Genomic DNA, 21,008 nt, shown 5'->3' with positions numbered 1-21,008 from the left:
AACCAAAAAAAATTGTTTCATTTTCACTGCCTTACACATGTGTTCCCATCTTATGAATTGCAGAACCCGTCCCCCCACCCCTACAATATCGTTGCCATACCATTTACCACAATGATTTGAATTTATAAATGTAAGGTGGGAAATTTAATATATTATAAAGTCTGCATTGAAGGTGATAACGGAGGGAATATTTTTATAGATGTATTTTTTATGGAATGAGCTTATGGGTCAAAGACTGAGGGAAGAAGAGGCTAGGTCAACTATTGAAAAATATTTTTGTGCAACTAAAATGAAGATACATGTTCCAGAAGCATATTTCAATACAAATCATGGAGTTTCCAATGTTATAACAAAATATTTCCTCCCATGTGGAATAATTTTACAGAGGTGAATATGAAATTTCACAGAGCAGACAAATGAATGTTTTTAGCTATGGATATAAGGAGGAAAATAAATATAAAGAGGAAAATTCCTGTGAAGAGAAAATTTGGATAATTTCTTATCCAAAGTTTTTACAGAATTAAAAAAGGGAGTTGAAAACATATTTTCATAATTTACCAAATATGGTTGGAGACATGGTTTTCAAAACCTTGGGAAGCAAAACAGTGGATGATTTGGGTAAATTATTGTAAATTTCATTTATGAAATTCATGAGGAAATGAACATTCTTACAGGTCAAAACAAGACATGGTTTTATATTGAAGACCCGGTTTTTCAAAACCATAGGAAGGAAAGATTTTTTATGGAAATATGGAAATATGATTTTATAAATTTTTGGGAAATATTTTTATCAAAATATCTTATTCCCAAAAATTTAAGATTTATATTTTTGAAAATTAAAGAGTGACAAAAAATCAATGATTTCCAAATCATTTTCAAATTTCTCGACAATGGTTAAGCACCTGAAGGATAATTAAGATAATTGAATTATCAAAGAATTTTATCAAAGGACAGGGGATTAATCAATTCTATAAAAAGGGATCAGTCAACCAGATTATGGGCATATTAACTGAGTTTTAGGGAGCAGCTTCAATAACCTCCAGATTCTGAGGAAAAATATCAACAAGCAGAATATTAAGGCAGATTTGTGACAAAATATAGGCAACCAGTTTCAAGAATAAACCAATCAATCAGAAATTAGTGAGCTAATTCCCAAATTTGGAGGCACAAGACTTTCAATCAGCTCCAGATTTCATACAGTTTTTTAGATATTCTTTTTTATTTAGTATATTGTTCGTATTTTTATTCTAGAAATCTAGACGTAGTTAGCTGGGTGTAATGTTCTATATATTGTTTCAATTTCAATGTAAAAGGGTTGGATTTTGGTGCCAAAACCCTACCATTTTTGTAAATACTTCTATTGCAGAATTTTTAATTAGAGTATTTTGGCTTTAGTTTCATGACATAGTTTGTTCCTCGTGTATGTCTTTCCCTGTGATTTCATAATTTTTTTATGCATATGTTCAAGGCAACATAGGATCTAGGGAAAGTCTAGGTTTGAGTATCAACCTCCCTGACATCCCATTGCAAAGTCATCATCATTGTGGAGACTAGATAATTGAACATTTTGTTTAAAACAACTCCTATGCATCATTTAATTATTTCTTTTTGTCATCTCTTGAATGTATATTTTTTTTTTGTAGAATTCTTCGACACACATCTACTATATCAAGTTAATTAAGTATTCAATATGAATGTTTAATTATGATATATTCTCCTCTATTCCTCCACCAAACTCTTTAAGTTATGTTATTCTGTCAAAGTTGGACATTGGAACTTTGATTAAGTTTCAACAAGAGAGGGTTTTATTTCTGAGCAGAGATTGGATACTCATCAACAACCACTTATACAAATCATAAATTTGGTCATTGTGCTTCATAGGTTGTTGTCCAGTGACAATGAACAATGTTAAAAAAAGGTCTTGTAACACTTGAGGGATCCCCCTCTAGTTCGAGGGTCATCTTGAACCTAAATTTTTGGTCAAGTTGGTTTCTCGATGCAGTTTTGCAGTCAAAAAATTACTTAGAGAAATAGATACAACATTTGGCATCGTTTTCAGGGAGTGGAGTAAAGAAGAAATCTTTCCCTAGAGAACAATCAAGGCTAGATCTTTTCCTAGCTAGTGAAAAAGGAGTAGGAATTTGATTGTGGTTGAAATCTTCACCTGGAGGCTCCAATTTGTTTATATGGAGATTCCACAGGGTTCCAAATTCTGCTAGTTCAAAATGAAAATTGTATCTCTTTCTATGATAATGGCATGCAACTGCATTTTTTTCTTCCTTGTGGCAATGACAAGAAGTTTCAGATCTTTAAAAAGGATGCAATCTTCATAATTCAGCTGTAAGTATCAGTTTCCTATGGAATTTGAGTTTCACATTGTAAGTATTTTTTAAGTTTTTATTTGCATACAAGGTGGTCTGCTAGTCAGTCCAATCCTCACATGGTTGCACTGGAAGCATGACTATACCTAACAATGTAAATTTCCAGTTCAGTTAGGTAGAGGTTGTGTGGAATACAATTAGTTATTTTCAAATTCGATGTGCAGTAGATCATTTAGTTATGGTGTTCATTTTATAAATGGATTTTATTTTCAGTAGTTTATGGATTGATTCAATTTAGATCAGCAGTTGTTTCAGTTTGTATTCCAATTGTAGTATGTAGTTTGGTTTGCTTGAAGTGAAATAGTTTGTAGGACATGGGAAGAAGAACATTTGTTGACTATTGACTCCACTAGCCCAATGGATTAAGCATTGTTGTACTTACTTTTACTTGCAACAGACGATAATTTGATTTTAGTTGGCAGCTTACAGGTTTCAGGTCACAGATTACAAGTTTAAGAATGAAGATGTTAATTTCCTTATGGCAGGACTCCATGCCCAACAGATTCAAGACACAAGTCTATAGGTTCTCTGCATTCCACATGGGAAAGCAGTCCCCAGTTGGAGCCTATGTTGTAACTTATTCTAACACCTTTAAAAGTTACAAAAATTTCAAAATGTGTTAAGTGATTTCTTGGCTAAATTTTGAGGTATATATATAAATTCTCGTCAAGTTCCCATCACCTAAAGCCTTCACTTAATTAATCTTCCAAAATATTCGTGTCCTCCATGAGTAAAAATTGGTAAATATCACAAACCTACATCTAGACTTAATTTTTATATAAATTCATTGGTCCCTTTCTACCCATTCCAAAATATTATTTATTCCAGAAATAATATTTTTATTCTTGTCACTCCATTCATTTTTCACCCTTATATCATATCCCCATAATTCTTTTTCATATATTTTAGTATACCCTACTATTATTTTTATTATTCATCCATTTTCCATGTTTACCATAATCACTCGTAAAAATTATTATATTGTACAAATAATGGAGTTTCCAATGTTATAAAGAAATATTTCCTCCCTATGGAATAATTTTACAGATGTGAAAATGGAATTTTACAGAGCAAACAAAAGAACTTTTTTAGCTATGGATATAAGGAGGAATAGAATTATAAAGAGGAAAAGGCCCATGAAGAGAAATTTTGGATAATTTATTATCCAAAGTTTTTACATAAGTAAAAAAGGGAGTTGAAAACGTATTTTCATAATTTACCAAATATGGTTGGAGACATGATTTTCAAAACCATGGAAAACAAAATAGTGGATGATTTGGGTAAATTATTATAAATTTCATTTATGAAATTCATGAGGAAAAGAACAGTTTTAAAGGTTAAAACAAGACATGGTTTTATATTGAAGACATGGTTTTTCAAAACCACAAGCATGAATGATTTTTATGGAAATATAGAAATATGATGTTATAAATTTTTGGGAAATATTTTTATCAAAATATCTTATTCCAAAAAATTTAAGATTTATATTTTTGAAAATTAAAGAGTGACAAATCAATGATTTCCAAATCATTTTCAAATTTCTCGAAAATGGTTAAGCACTTGAAGGATAATTAAGATAATTGAATTATCAAATAATTTTATCAAAAGACGGGGGATTAATCAATTCTATAAAAGAGATCAATCAACTAGATTATGGGCATATTAACTGAGTTTTAGGGAGCCGCTTCAACAACCTCCAGATTCTGAGGCAAAAGATCAATAGGCAGAAGATTAAGGTAGTTTTTTGACAAAAAATAGGCAACTAGTTTCAAGAATAAAGGAAATCAATTATCAATCACTGATCCAATTCCAGATTTTGAGGCACAAGACTTTCAATCAGCTCCATATTTCCTGCAGTTTTTCAGAGATTCTTTTTATTTTAGTATATTATTCAGATTTTTATTCCAGAAATCTAGACATAGTCAGTTGGGTGTAATGTTCTATATATTGTTTCAATTTCAATGTAAAAGGGTTCGCTTTTGATGCCAAAACCCCGTCATTTTTGTAAAGACTTATATTTGCAGAAATCTTAATTGAAGTATTATGGCTTTAGTTATGTGACATAATTTTTTCTCGTGTATGTATTTCCCTGTGATTTCATAATTTCTTTGTACATATGTTCAAGGTAACATAGGAGCTAGGGCAAGGCTAGGTTGAGTATCAACCTCCTTGACATCCTGCTACAAAGATATCATCTACATTGAGATTAGCTAATTGAACAATATGTTTAAAACAACTCCTCTGCGTCATTTAATTATTTCCTTATGTCATCTCTTGAATGTATATTTTTTGGCTGTATAATTCTTCTACATGCATCTAATATATCTGGTTGATTAAGTATTCAATATAAATACTTAATTATCATATATTTTCTTCTATTCTTCTACCAAACTCTCTAAAGCTATGTTATTCTATCGAAGTTGGACGTTGGCACTTTGATAAGGCCTCTGTAAGAGAGGGATTTATTTTTGAGCAAATATTGGATACCCATCAGCAACCATATATGCAAATCATAGATCTGGTCATTGTGCTTCATAGGATTTTATCCAGTGACATTAACAGTATTAAAAAAAACCTTGTAACATTTGAGGGAGCCCCCTCTAGTTCGAGGTCCAGCTTGAACCTAAAGTTTGGTCGAGTTAGTTTCTCAGTGTAGTTTCATAGCCAATAATGGTCTTCGAGAAAGCGATACAACACCATGTAAGTGGATGTTTGACCTAGAAGTGTAAAGGCACCCTTGTAGGTGAGGGCCCTTCCACAAGCTTGTACACTTATTTATGTTTTATAGAGAGAGCTTGTTTTGAAGCTATGGTGTTCTCCTTTTGGTCAAACCATGAAGAGGACAAACTTAAAAGTATGAGAGACTACTTTTGGCATAGTTTTCCAATTTAATAAATTTCTCATAGATGGAACTACCTCTAATGTCTTGTAGATATTATCTCCCAAAGTAATAATGATACTACAACGTTAAGACGTATAAACATCATAATGTTTCCACATATAAGGTTTTCCTACAAGAACATCACAAACTTCGAGTGCGGAAACATGAAACAACACCTCATCTTTGAAAGTCTTGATGTTGTAGGGAAGACATCATTTCTAGCTAAAAAGGATGTCTCTCTCATAGCCCAACCAATCAACGACGTATGGTTGACGTGTGGCATGTTGATTTTTCATAGTGTATTTTATACTGATAATTACTTTAAATGATATAGATATTTTACATTCTTATCCATTATTCCATTATTAAGTAATTACATAGAATACATCATCAACATAATATTTATGATAGTAAGATCATGAAGAGACAACCACACAGAGAACACAATAGTTTACCCTAGGAAAACCCACATGGGGAAACACAACAACCTTTTCCTCAGAGAAATCATCAAGATCAAAAGAGACATTATTCAAATACAAGGTCAAACATACCAACAATATAACTTGTTCAAACCTAGTCCATCATCATCCTAATCAAGTCAACTAGCTTCCCAATAACTTCAATCTAATCTACTCTGCTAGGGCATAATTTTGGCCTCATTCTTTTCCCTAAAGAGTTTGGTCCTATTGTCTCTTACATAGATTGTTTCCTCATAAATTAACTAGCCTCATATAGATATTCTCACTAACCTCAGATAGATGTTCTTCATTAGTTTTAGACAAATCTCCTTTCTTGCCTTGGATTTGTATTCTCTACTAGTATTGACCCTTGTTCTTACCTTATACTCTTTCAAATAGATAAAAAAAAAAAATCTTAGATAGATCTGAATTTTATTTCTTGGAAGGGAGGTTGAATGCCTTATATTTTAGTCATTTTCTAGTCCAAATGGGTGCCTCTTAGGTTGGGGTTAACTTGACTAGGATGAGGTTGACTTGCCTTATTTTTGGAGCGAAAAAACTATTTTCAAAAATTCAAATTTTCTTCTTTTAGCAAGGGACATGAAGGACATGCCTTTAATATTGTTATTTTGATCATAGAATGAAGAACATGCTTTAAAAATGCATTAATGACCAAAAATGATAATTATGAGGGCTGACCATAGCTACCCAAATTCAACACTCCCTCTTAGCTAGGGATTTATTCATAATGATTATCCAGATGTTTTCATGTTGACAGATTTCTCTAAGAAAAGTTTATAACAAATCCAATTACCATAATCAGGTCAAAAATTGTGACACATGGTTAAAAATATGTTACCATAATCTAGTCAACAAGTATGATACATGATACATCGTTAGCATCAACCATTTACCATCATTCAAGTCAACACTTTAGACCTATGGTTATCCTCAACATAATTCGGGTCAGTGCTTCAAACGCATGGTGAATCAACTACATCAACTAATCACCATCATTCAGGTTAGCACTTCATACCTATGGTGTGTGCTCACCATAATTCAGGTCTATACTTCAGACACATGGCATACCCTTTAGCATACAACTAGTCACCATAATTCAGGTTGGTACCAGACACATGGCATCCTGACTAGTCTCGGTTCATGATCATTCAAGTCAATGACACATGGTGAAAACCCAAAGGCCAAAATCTAGTTACACAAACCAAGGATTGATGCTAAAAGAACATGATGCTTTAGGAACATTCTTCCTTATTTGTTTCATCATGTTAGATACTGGAAGAATAACTATTCTATTTCATATTATTCTTCCTAATTCAAGTCAATGTATGACACAATGATAATTTCCCTAATTTGGGTCAAAGTACTTGACATAGGGAGAATGTCAGTCCAGATGTTATCTCATCAACACTCCCTCTCAGTGAGAGAGGCATTCTCAACAAGTCCAATATTTTCCTTGAAGTATATATATAGACTTCACCCAAGGATAAAAGCTTTTCCAACAAATTTTTATACTATATAATAATATTGAAGCTACACTGCTTCTTGTGCTTCAATCTGTCATCATGGTTGTGACCTACACCTGATCAAGACAATATTGTAGGTAGCCTTTGAAGCCAAATTGCTTATCAACTTACCAATCCAACTGCAATATACTCATCTTCCTCAATACTTAGTACAACATATGATTGTTTCATGCTCATCCAAGAAATTATAACGGAGCCTAAACGAAGCAATATTTAGATGAAATCTTTCTATCTTCAGCACACTATGTTCAATATAAATTGGTAGTTTTACTTCACTATTTGAGAAAAATATCATAACACTACTTTCCATGACCAACTGTTCAATGTTAGTATGCAAACCCATGTTGAGTGACATGTCTTGGCTCATGAAATTAGATAGCTTCCTTTACTGGGTTCATTATCACAGTTTTTTTCCTATTAACCTAACTAGGTTATCCCTCGCATACTAAAACATGTTGTGTTGTGGTGATTTTGTATGCTCCCTTTGCCACTTTTCTCTTTTAAAATATCATCAATCTTTTTTTTTTTTTTTTAGTTAAGACTAACCTAAGTACCCACGGGGGATTTGAACCGGTGACCTATCGCAAGGAGTGCCTTAACAGTGCACCCATTCACCCTCAATCCAAAGCCCCGTGGGCAAAATATCATCAATCTTATCATAAAATGTCAAATACATTTCATCAACTCAAAATCAGAGGTCAACTCCCTCTAAAGCTAAAATAGAGCTCTTTGACTACTTCCTCTATTATGGATGCAATTACTACAACTACTCCCTCTAACACATGAGTCCTTCTACTTTCACCATAATAAGATCAACCCAGGTTTCATCAACCCCAACGTGTCTTCCTGTGATCATACAAAGCCTTCTTCAAACACAAAAATTCTTCTCATGTACCTCAAATTCCTAAGGTATCTCTATGTACACTTCTTTAATTACGATCTCTACATCCACCTCATGAAAATTTCAATGCAAATATAACAATTATAACAGAAGTGTTCCTCTCAACTTGGAGAAAATGTCTTGTCATGATCCTCTCCCTCTTTCTGGGAGAACCTTCCATTCAACTCTTACTTTGCACTTGTCTATTTTGCCATTTGTTACACGCTATATCTTCACTTATCTTCGGCATAATCAAGGCATACTTCAAATATGTTGATCTAATAGCTCCCTTTGAGCTCAAATTTCATCTATCTCTCAACAGAAATCACTATTCTAAAAAGTCCTCTTGTCACATGCTTTGCTTTGTTATTTCACTTCTTTCATTTGCTACCAAGTCTTTAGCGGTCCCTACCTATGTACCGACAATCCTCACTAGGAGGCCATGGAAGAACAATTATAACTAGGTTTTACAAGTCATTTTGTCACATCCACTCAAAAGGAATGAAAACCAGATCAATCAACATCCTTGAACACTTTGTCATTATCCCTTTGCAAATCCTAAGAATCATCTCTCCAAAAAGTTCGAATTTATGGGCCAATCAGCTAAAAAGCCATGTTTTAGCCCCAGTGCACCCTACATAAATGTCCACCTACAATTGTTGCAAGTTGCATAATTGAGCACCTGCACTAACTAGCGCAAGTTTCTCTACTTTGCAAGTGTGATGGTTCTAGAATTTCAGGCAATTTTTTTTTTTTTCGAATCCTCTCCTTCCAGAAGTTTCTAAGGTGGTTTTAACCATTTACCATGGATATGTGGATCCTTCATATGTGGATCTCAAGCCTAGATTAGTAATCCTAAACTACCAATTTTACCATATAAACCTACTGCCTCTCATAGAGTCTAGGTTGGGTTTTGGAGATTACTAGTGCCCTCATGTTGCTAATTTGAAATTAAGGAATCATCATCCATTTATGCATTAGGGTTGAGTTTGGAGTTTTGTTGTGTGGAAATGAAGGACAAGACAATTGGGGAGACATCTACAAAGTCAAGCATCTATAAATGGTTGTAACTCTCTCCTTCATTTATTAATACAAAAAGCACTATGTTTTCCTATACTTGTGTCATGTTGATCCTTGTGTATTTCAATTCCATTTGACTAATTGATTAGAGACATTAGTTTATGCTATGTTGATATTTTAGTTCTCTTTCTTGTTTTAGTCATTCTTGCAGGTTCCATTTATAGTGTTTGGAGCTAGAGTTGGAGCTTACAAGCAAGGAGGATAGGAGGACTGACTATAGATTCCAGGTAGGTCTCTTTTTTGTATTCTAATCTCTCTAAGGAGAACATAGAAATTTTTTTCCTTTATTGTTTCTAAATCAAACCAATAGATCTATGGAGTTCATTTTTGTCTACATAAGTGAATTTTCCATATAAGAACTTGGTGACTCCACTGGGAGAAATATTTCCCTAGTGGTTTCCTTTGCCTAGGCATTTTTAACCTTTCAAAACAACCTTAATTGACTTATTCAGACAATAATTGACCTTAAGAAAACACATTTATGATCTTTGTAGGGTTTTTTGTGTTGTATTTTGAGTAAATCAACCCCAACACACTCTTTGTTCTAAGATAGAGTGACCCAACGTAGTCTCTCCTCTCTCGAAGTGTGATGGTGCCCACTCTGCACATGCGATGGTCCTGCAGAATGAAAAAAAATTCATTTCTTTACCTTTCTCTCCATTCTGCTTTGATATAGAAGGTTTTTCTTGAGTCTAAATTTCTTTGTATCTTTGTAAAGCCATCAATGTGTTTACCTTTGATTTTGCTAGCCTTTGATGATAATTTCTTTGATTTTTGTTTCTTCTTATCAATTAGTTTTTTGTAAACATTTGGCTTGATTTTTATTAGCTAAAGAAATCTTTTATATTACAGTTTTATTTTGTGTGATTTCTTTTATCAATGATCTAGCTGCATTTTATTTTTCATCACATTTGAAAATTAAAATAAAAGGAAAGAAAATTTCACTATTTGCATTACATATAGGGTTTTGAATTTGAATTGGAGTAGTTGCATTAAAATATCTATATAGGAAGCTTTGTTTATCTCATCATTTTTTGTTGCATTATTATTTGTCTCTTCCCTCTCATAGATAGATCTTCATCGAAAAGTGAAAGATTTCTTTTTATCATATTAGTTTCATTATGGGGAATTCAAGTGAACTCATACTGTGAGCCTTGCAATTGAAATATAATTAAAGATCAAATTTAAAATTTATCCAATCAATCTGAGGAGAACTTGGAACATTAATGACACAAATAAAGGTCTAGGCTAGAGACGCATTCTAGCATCTTTAAATGTTGAAGTTGTCGTTACTTGTCTATGTTACATTCTAGGGTAGTTAGTATTTCACGTGTGTAAGTATATCAGATCGTTCTCCACATAGCCTTGGGTATATCCAATGGAACTCCACATATGAAAAGTATATCAGAATACTTCCTATCATACAGGACGCATTAGACAACACTACCATGGACTACACTTCCACATACCTTCGGGTATATTTTTGAAGTCCCCTATAGGTTGCTATCTTGACATAGGTAACCAAGTTGGCATCCTTGTCCATTGTAATACACTGAACACAAAATTTAGGGATATTTCCAGCACATACTAGAAATGGTATTCCATAGTTCATAGTGACTTGGTAATCCTTATCTTCCTAGTTACCCCTTTGTTTATTTTTTGCCCTTTATTTATAAAATTGATTAATCTATCATGGAAGAACACCCTCAACAACCTTGTCATTCACGGAGAATGCAAAGAGTGTCTCCTTTACATCCATAGGAAACACCTAGTCGTCATAAAAATAAGAACGTACAAACTACCTAAATTGGTACTTCGGAAGCTTCCCCTTATGGAACTACATCTGAAATCAATCAACCATAATCACCACTTCCCATAAGTACTGAACCTGAAATTACATATTTACCAACTGGTGAGTTTGATGCATTCAAAACTGAATCCATTGAGACATTATAGCTTGAGGTCATTGAACCTGAATTTCCAATGATCCTATTTGTCATTCTCCTTGGTGGTCACTCATTCCTACCAAATTTATGAGCGACATTCTGAAATTCAACGGAAATCCCAAAGAAGACCCGTCCACTCATGTTATGACATATCATTTATGGTGTTCATCCAACTCCTTAAATGATAATTCAATTTATTTATAGATTTTCCATAGAACTCTTACTAGTATGATAACTAAGTGGTATGTTGAATTTCGTTGAGCTTCATTTAACACCTTCAATGCCTCGACAACTTTGTTTCTGACCCATTTTCAATTGCCTATCTAAAACTGGGACTGGAATTTTGACCTCTTTGAAATAGTCTGACTCTACTCATATCTCTTATAATATTCATGAATGGATGAATCGATGTTGATTGATCAAAACTTTCATTCTGAATCATTTATTGGTCGAATGGTTTATTAAATCTTTGTTACCATCCATAACTGAAGATGTTACTAAAGGAAGATTCATTACTGAAGAAAGAGTCATTGTTCTTGCCCAATACATTCATTTGATTCATACTCAATTTGGCACACTCTATGACAAGATACCCAATGCTCCATGACCTCAGCATATTGTTCCACCAACTCCCACTAAAGAATCACATGTCATTGATGGTGTGATTGGTTCTGCTAATCAAGAGACATTGAGTAAACTATTTGGTTCATCTCCTATTGTGACTACTCAAAATCCATCCTATGCTACTTCTGCGACTACTTCTGAGATTAATGTCATTCAATCTATGAAAGGCAAGTCTGAGTAACCTAGAAGTAAGAAGAAAGTTAAAGGAAAGAAGAAGAAAGATAATTATTTGCAAGAAAAAAAAAATAGTCTCCTGATGACAAACGAAAGCCTCATTATCCTTGCCTTATTTGTAATGAGGAAAATTTTACTAGGGACTATCCACATTGGGCAGAATTTAATCAATTCTTAAAGTCATCATCTAATGCACCTATTGTATTAACAGACCCCTTTCCAAACTATGAGACAAAAATGGTTTCCTGAGATCAAGTTTCCCCTTCCCAAGTAATGATGTTATCACCCACCAAACATCAAATGATATCATGGTGGCTACAAGAAATAAAGACTATGGTAACTTGAATCCTTTGACTGGTAAGGATAATGATCAACCTTACAACTCCACTCAATATATATCGATTCGTTATACAAATGTAATACCAACTGAATTAACCATTAAACCTCCTAAAGGAATTATTCATAAATCAACATCCAATCCTCGTGTGAGAGTTGGACAAAACTATAATATAGTTGAGGAGTTAGTTCAAGATCCTTCTGTTATGTCTAATCTCGAGGTACTGTAGAATTGTCCTACCCAAAAGAGGTATTTACTTGTATAGATTGGAGGGATAGATCCTTCAGATTCGAATCTTGTCATATTTAATCACGAGAACCATACTCCTAAAAATTTTCCCAACTGGCATTCATGATCCAAGTTGTTGTTAGAAGTAAAACTATCCATCAGATGTTTGTGGATGAAGGTGCTTCGACTTGTATCATGTCACTTTCATGTTGGAAAGTTATTGGTTCTCCATATCTCAATTAGTCACTCACCACTCTTAAAAATTTTGTTGGAAGAAGTTTTAAACCTTACGGTATTTTGAATTCAATGCAAGTAGAATTAGTCGGCAAAACGATCTTAGTAGAAGTTGAAGTCATAGATGGACCTTTGGATTATAACCTTTTACTAGGCCGAACATGGATTTATGCCATGGAAGTTTTGGTCTCGAACTATTTTAGGATGATTCCTTTCCCTCACTAGGGGGCATCATGGCCATCAATCAGCTTACCTTTTTTGTTAGTAATTCTCAAACCACTGGAACCATTACAATTGTGGGTGAGTCCCCACAACCCTGACAGCATGTTGGGGTAGGATTGCTTAAAGATTCCTCTTTAATGGGAACTTTCTCATTTCCTCCTCATGACATTCCCAATCCAGTTTCCTTTGTTAATATGATTTCCTCTTGTAATATTCCATCTGATCCATGGAGAGTACCAGATATTTCTAATTCTAATACATTTGGTGACTGTATATCGTTCAGTCCCATTGAGCTTGAATATGAAGATATTTGTCGGCTTGTTCGGCAAATTATGATTTCAATTCCTCAATAAATTGGGCTTATCATTCCCAAGATTTTGGTTCATCTTCTAATTCTTTCACTGGTACATTATCTATTGATGAAAGCATCATGGAAGTCATGATGTTAGATGAAACACCTTGGGACAATAATCATCATCGCTCCTCATTACTTGAAACCCTTGTAAATGTAGGTTTTAACCCGGTACAGAAATTACCCACATACGAGAGCATAACACATAAAACACATATACACAGAGATTTTCCCCTGGATCCCAAAACCGAGACTACCAGATTTATTTTTCATTATATTCTTTTCATATGTTATAATACATATATATACGTGCTGGAGCATCCAATACCATGGACCAAAAACCATCGCGCCCAAAACCATTTACGAAAACCATGCACAAAACCATAGGTAGGTTCGCCCACCTAATATAGGGTCCAAAAAAAAAAAAATCCCCAGGGCGCTGCCCTGGCCCCGTAGAGGGGGGCTACCCACCCCCCTCAAACCCCCTGTGACCACCCCACTGCGTAATCGATGCAACGAAGGGGGGGCTCTGCCCCCCCTCTAACCCCTCAGTTAACTAGGGGAGCTAGTCGTGGAAAGAATATAACACAACCCAACATTCTACCACTTGTTGTTTTCTTTCCATAGAGGACCACAAGAGAGATTAGTCATTTATCTAGCCCTACAATGCCCATTTTTTCTCTACACCAAGAGAACTTCTCAAAGCTTACAGATTTTGTCAATGCATCTGTAGTATTCTTCAAAGTGTCCACCTTTACCAGCAACACCTTTTTGTCTTCTATCATATCCCTCACAAAGTGATAATGAACATCAATGTGCTTTTTATTTGAATGGTAAGAAAGGTTCTTTGCCAAGAAAATTGCACTCTAGCTATCACAGTCTATCCTTATAGCTCCCTATACTAATCCCATACTTGAACACAATCTATGCAACCAAAATTCTTCCTTGCTTGCATGAGTGGCTGCCATGTATTCTGCCTCTGTAGTTGATAGTGCCATTATAGATTGTTTCTTACTCATCCAATTGACTGCACCTCCAAATAGGTTAAACACATACCCACTTTTAGATCTTCTTTTATCCATATCTCTAGCCCAGTCTGCATCAACAAAGCCATGAATATCCAACACTCTGTCCAATCCTGGTCTTCCTTGGTAGCACAAATATCACTAGTGCCACTCAAATACCTGAAAACCCGCTTCACTATTGTCTAGTGCTCCTTCCCTAGTTTTGACATAAACCTTCTCAATACTCCCACTACATGTGCAATGTCTGGTCTAGTATAGACCATTTCATACGTCAAACTACCGACTGCACTTGCATATGGAACACGGGACATGTCCTCTTCCTATTTTTGTGTCTTGGGACACTGTTCAGCAGATAACTTTATAACTACAGGAATAGGAACCTTCACCGGTTCACTATCCTGCATATTAAACCTCTGCAGTATTGTCTCGAAATACTTCCTATGGTTTAACCAGAGCTTCCTCTTTGCCCGATATCTTTTCATTTCCATGCCCAAAATATAGTTTGCAGCACCAAGATCTTTCATGTCGAATTTGGAGGACAATTGGGTCTTCAAATCCTGGACAATTTCTTTGTCATTTCCAACCAGCAACATATCATCCACATACAAAAGACCAGATAAACAACACGGTCACCAATTAATTTAAAATACACATAGTGATCTTCTTTGCTTCTGGTGAAGCCAAGTCCCCGTATAAATGTATCAAATTTCTGATACCACATCCTTGGTGACTGTTTTAGCCCATACAGAGACTTCTTTAACTTGCATACGAGTTCTTTCTTACCCTTCACTGCAAAGCCTTAAAGTTGCTTCATGTAGATCTCCTCTTCCAAATCCTCATGGAGAAATGATTTCTTCACATCCATCTGTTCTACCTCAAAATCAAAAGCAACAACAACATATAAAAGTAATCTAATAGAAGCTACCTTGGCAACAGGAGAAAAAATATCACCAAAATCAATTCTCGGCACCTAGGAATAACCTTTTGCTACTAGTCGAGCTTTGTACTTCTCCACCTTTCCTTCTACATTTGTCTTCTTCTTGAACACCCATTTGCTGCCAATGGGTTTCCTTCCAGCCAGCAACTCCACCAAATCCCAAGCCTCATTTTTGTGCAAAGACGATATTTGATCAACCATGGCCTCCTTCTATAGTTTTCCATCCTCTGAATCCACTACTTCCTTCACAGTTCTGGGATCATCATCAGTAATAGATAAAAAAAAATTTGAATAAAAAGCAGATGGACTATACCTTTCTAGCTGCCTTCTTTCTCGAACTAGTCTTATCACAACCGGAGTTTGTGGCTCTTCATCTTTTGATTCCTCTTGTGTTGTAGAGTTTGATTCTTCCTCCTTTAGCTCAAAATCTATCTTCTCAGGTTCCTTTGATGGCACTTCATGTTTAATAACATCTTTCACCTCTCTGAACACCACATCTCAGTTGTACACAACCTTCTTTTTTACTGGGTTCCAAAGCTTATAACCCTTTAAACCATCCTTATACCCAATAAAGATGTACTTTTCAAATTTATTATCTAACTTTGTTCTTTTCTCCTTTGGAACACATACATATGCATCACATCCAAATACCCTCAGATGTGAAAGAGAGGGTTTATTACCAGTCCGTACCTCTTGTGGAGTCTTATCCTTCAACGTTGATGAAGGTGATCTGTTGACGAGGTAACATGTTGTCTCCACCACCTCTGCCCAAAATTCTTGTCGTAACCCGACACCACTGAGCATGCTTCTTGCCCTCTCCATCAATGTCTTGTTCATTCTTTCTGCAACTCCATTTTTCTCAGGTGCGTATGGAGTAGTCTTTTGTCGTGCTGTACCACACTTCTTACAGAATTCTTCAAATTCCTTCTTGCAAAACTCACCACCGTTATCTGTCCTTGGCACCTTTATCTTCTTCTCTATCTGGTTTTCCACCAGAGCCTTAAATTCTTTAAACTTGTCAAAGACTATAGATTTCTTCTTGAGGAAATATATCCATGTATTCCATGATAAGTCATCTATAAATGATACATAGTACACAGAATTACCCAGTGATGGAACTTTCACAGGTCCAAACACATCACTATGCACAAGCTCTAATATCTGTTTCTCCCTCTTACCACCATAGGGAAAACTCACCTAATTCTGCTCCCCATATACACAATTTTCACAGAAATCAAAATCTAGAGAGCTATTAGTCATACCTTCTACCATACCTTTACCATGAAGTATTTGAATGTCGTTCTCTCCAATATGTCCAAGCCTTTGATGCCATAGCATGGTCTTTTATCCAGAGACCACTAGATTTTCTGCTCCACTTTCAGGAACCACAGATTTGTTGCACCCATCAATAACAGTGCTACCTTGCAACTTGTATAGAGTTCCAATCCGAACTACCTGCATCAATACCAGTGCTCCCTGAACCATCTTGCAGGCATCTTTCTCGAACATTGTTTTTACTCCTGCATCATCCAACTTGCTTACAAAAATCAGATTTATGGCTAATGAAGGAATATGCAGAACACCCGAAAGTGTTCTAACCCTTCCACCTTGCAACTTCAACTTTACTTTTCCGTGACCAACGATTCTAGCCTTCCTATCATCCCCTAAGAAGACATCACCACTATCGTATTTCTCATACTCACATAACCACTCTCTATGGGGAGTGAAGAGAAAGGATGCACCTGAGTCAATCAACTGTGTCTCATGATGTACAAGTGTACTTGAAGAAGCCAAGTATACATCCCCACCTTCATCTGAGGTGGTTTTCGCTTTTGCAGAAGGAACATCATCAGATCCCTTTCCTTTGTCAGGAGCTTTAGATTTACAGTCTCTTTTGTAGTGCCCTTCCTTTCCACATTTCCAACACACCACCTTTACAGGTTTTCCTAGAGATTTAGATCTCCCACTCGATGAAATATTTTTGTTTCTGTTCTGGGACTGTCCTCATACAGACAAGGCATCACCATTCTGGCTCTCCATATTTTTCCATCTCATCTCCTCTGTCAGCAAGAATGAGACTATTTTATCAAACTGCAAGGTAGTTGCCTTGCTACCTATTGCAATAACCAGACTATCCCATGAATCTGGTAGAGAACACAACAAATTAATGCACTTATCTTCATCTGAAATTTTAATATCAACAGACAATAACTGACTTACCACAGTATTAAATGCATTTAGATGCTCTGTCAACGAGTCTCCATCTTTCATCCTCAGGTTATACAGCTTTTTCCGTAGGAACAATTTATTCACCAAAGACTGAGATTGGTGCAAAGTCCCTAATTTGTCCCACAAAGCCTTTGTCGTAGCTTCCCCTAATACATTCAGCAATACTGAATTTGAGACACACAATCGTATTGTGCTCTTTGCCTTTTGATCCAACTTCTTCCATTCTTCATCAGACACTCCCATTGGTTTAGTACGTGGGTCTATCGCAATCCACTGATCTTTATCCACCAACAGATCCTCCATCTTGAGTTTCCACAACTCAAAACTTTGACCATTAAATTTCTTGATCTCTATCTTTCCACTGCTCGCCATCTTCTTTCACCACTAGAATCGATCCCACAAATCTCCCACTGAATAGGATCTACCACACGCCCAAGCGAAACCCCTTAGCAACAAAGGTGTCCCCTTGAGGCCAAAACAACTCTAATACCAAATGTAGGTTTTAACCCCGTACAAAAATTACTTGCATACGAGAGCATAACACATAAAACACATATACACAGAGATTTTCCCCTAGATCTCAAAACTGGGACTACCAGATTGATTTTTCATTATATTCCTTTCATATGTTACAATACATATATATACATGCCGAAGGATCCAATACCATGGACCGAAAACCATCATGCCCAATACCATGTGTGAAAACCATGCATAAAACCATAGGTAGGTTCGCCCACCTAATATAGGGTCCAAAAAAAATTCCTCGGGGCGCTGCCTCGGACCTTTTAGAGGGGGCCTACCCACCCCCCCTCAAACCCCCTATGACCCCCCCACTACGCAATCAGCACAACAAAGGGGGGGCTAGTCGCAGAAAGAATATAACACAACCCAACAAAAAATACTCTTTGAGATTTTTACTCACCCAATATTATTGATACATTTAAGGATTTTGTATCGATTCATGAAGTCAATTCTGAGAATAATTTAGCGGATATTAAAGAGACCATTCCTCTTGATATTTTAAATAAACCTGGATTTATCAAAAATATCCATATTGGTGCATCTTGGTCTCCCGATGAGGTCAGGATTTATAAAGCCCCTTTTCAATAATTTTGTGACATTTTCACCTAGACATACGAAAAGATGTTAGGTATTGATCTAAATATCGTAGTAAATGAGATTAAAACTTATCTAGATGCTAAGCCAGTATGATAATGCTTACATCTAGTTCGCCCTAAGAAAGTTGTTGTGATCAAGGTAGAATATTGATATTCAAATTTAAGTTTTTGTGATCCATATCTTGAATATTTAAAACATTTTCGAAAGAAATCACATTAGAAGATTTTGGTCGACACGTTTTGAACCAACTAGTGTGGTTCATCTTCACAACAAGATGAAGAAACAGATCGAGGCAGTGGGTAAATAGGAAGACAGACCATCCTAAATGGTGGGCTCCAGTATTGCAGCAATAATGCTGCAACTCTTGGGGCTTGCTTCTTTAATTTTATCAACACAGTAGTTTGTAACAAACTTGGAAGCGACGGTGTTGTATGCACAAGTACTAGCTCTTACTACAGGCTGTCACTTGATCAGCTGGCGCAAGTTCGCTAGGAGCTTAAGCCAACTTCTATGAATTCTCAGAAGAAGCTTTTAACTGTGATGAAAGAAAGCTAACTCGAAAGAGGCTATTCTACTTGCAGAAAGAGAAGGAAAACTGAAATGTAACGCAAACCCTAGCAAACCCTAGCAAACCCTAATCTACCCACTAACCCTACTGTTGCAGGAAAAGAGATCAAAACTGATGAAATGAGTGCCATTGACTACTAAAAAGGTAAATTGCATTTATTCAAGCTACTTCTGAAAAGAAATGAGAAGGAAACATCTTTTTGTGCTTTTGAGTATTTTTATGTGAAATTATTATGCTTGTGATTTATCTGGCTATGACTGTGTAGAGGTTTGGTGGCAAAGGAAGATGGAGTTGGTTGTTGCAGAGGTGGAGGAAGGTGTGGAGAGGTCCTAAGAAGCCCCTAGTACCCTTCTAAAGGCTTCCATAGCGATCAAACTTCGAAAAATCACTCGCAGGAAGTTCTACAGGAGGCTGCAGGGGATCTACAGGAGGTTCTACAGGAGGATCTACAAGAGGAGGCCGAGAGCTATTTTTGGAGTTTTGAAGGTGGAAAAATGATGGGAAAGGGGAACTGAAGGCTAGATGAAGGTGTTGAGGTGTCTAGAACTTGTCAAGGAAGATCAAGAACGAACGTGATGGTTGGTTTTGTTCAAAGGACGAAAGGAAAGCTTATGGAGAAAAACGCAGAAATTAGGGCAGATTGGCGAAATGATGCGATTGACTTGGGAAATCTATGAGAAGTGAGCTAGTGCTGGTTGTTGCATGGATGGATGGTGATCTAGAAGGTCCTGCAATAGATCTGCACAAAAACTTAGCAAAACTGACTAGAGAAATAACTAAAAACAAGATTTTATCTAGCTTGACCTGATTTCTGACCTAAAAACAGAAAATGTTGATCAGTAACCTATGAACAAAAAAGCATGGGAGAGAACTATGGTAAATGAATAGGAAATGATCCAAGCAAGTGAATCTGAACCAATGTCAACTTTTCCAAATCAAGTTATCACACTAGCACTTGCATGGAAGAAGAAAAACTGTGTTTTTGGTGGCAGCAGTAGTGCCTTGACCTCAGATCATACTCCCAAGAAGGGAGAAAGGAGATCAGGTCTTGTTGTGGTCTTTTTGAATATTATTTTGTCACTGCAGAAACCTACTTGATCAACTGAAACAAAAACAACTATGCTAACCATCAAAAGTAACCTAATCTAACAAAGTAAAACGAATCTATGCAACAGAAATTAACTCATGAATGGAAGCAAAAAACATATAAATATACAAAGGAGGTGCCAGGAAGCTTGGGTTGGGCCCTAACCAAAGAGCTTTAGCCCTCCGAAAGAGATCAGTGCTGGCTCAAAAACTGTTTCATCTTCATTATCAAAAATAGCAGTTACATTACATAAATTGTTCTCAAAAGGAACTCAAAAATAAGTTGAGCACAATGCTGCACAAAAGTGTGAAAATCAACTAACAACTAGCTAACCTACTAAGGCTCGAAGCCTTCTTATTTATACAAATGGGGACTCCCAATAGTCCTCCTAAAATAAAGGAACTCGGCTTCCTGGAACTGAAGATAAACAATAATCCTACTTAACTTGCTCGGCTGCCCCTTGGAATCATCAATGTGGGCCTTTGTGCTCCGAGTTTCTAATGGAGGATTCAAGGAAAGGGGTCATTAATGAAGGAGACACCCTCCCTACAAGTCCTCTTCCCTATTTTCCTTCTTTTTGGCTGCCATTTGCTCATAAATTCTTTGTCTTTGTCCAAAATTGTCCAAAAAATCTGCATAAAACACTTATTAAACTACATGGAAAAGTGACTAACCCAATTCACTCTATTAGCATAAGTA

This window comes from Pinus tabuliformis, chromosome X (genome assembly GCF_031772625.1).
Source record: "Pinus tabuliformis cultivar Carrire ecotype Pingquan chromosome X, CPIR1, whole genome shotgun sequence".
NCBI classification, from domain to species: domain Eukaryota; kingdom Viridiplantae; phylum Streptophyta; class Pinopsida; order Pinales; family Pinaceae; genus Pinus; species Pinus tabuliformis.
The sequence above is the reverse complement of the archived record's forward strand: the minus strand, read 5'-3'. Positions refer to the sequence as shown.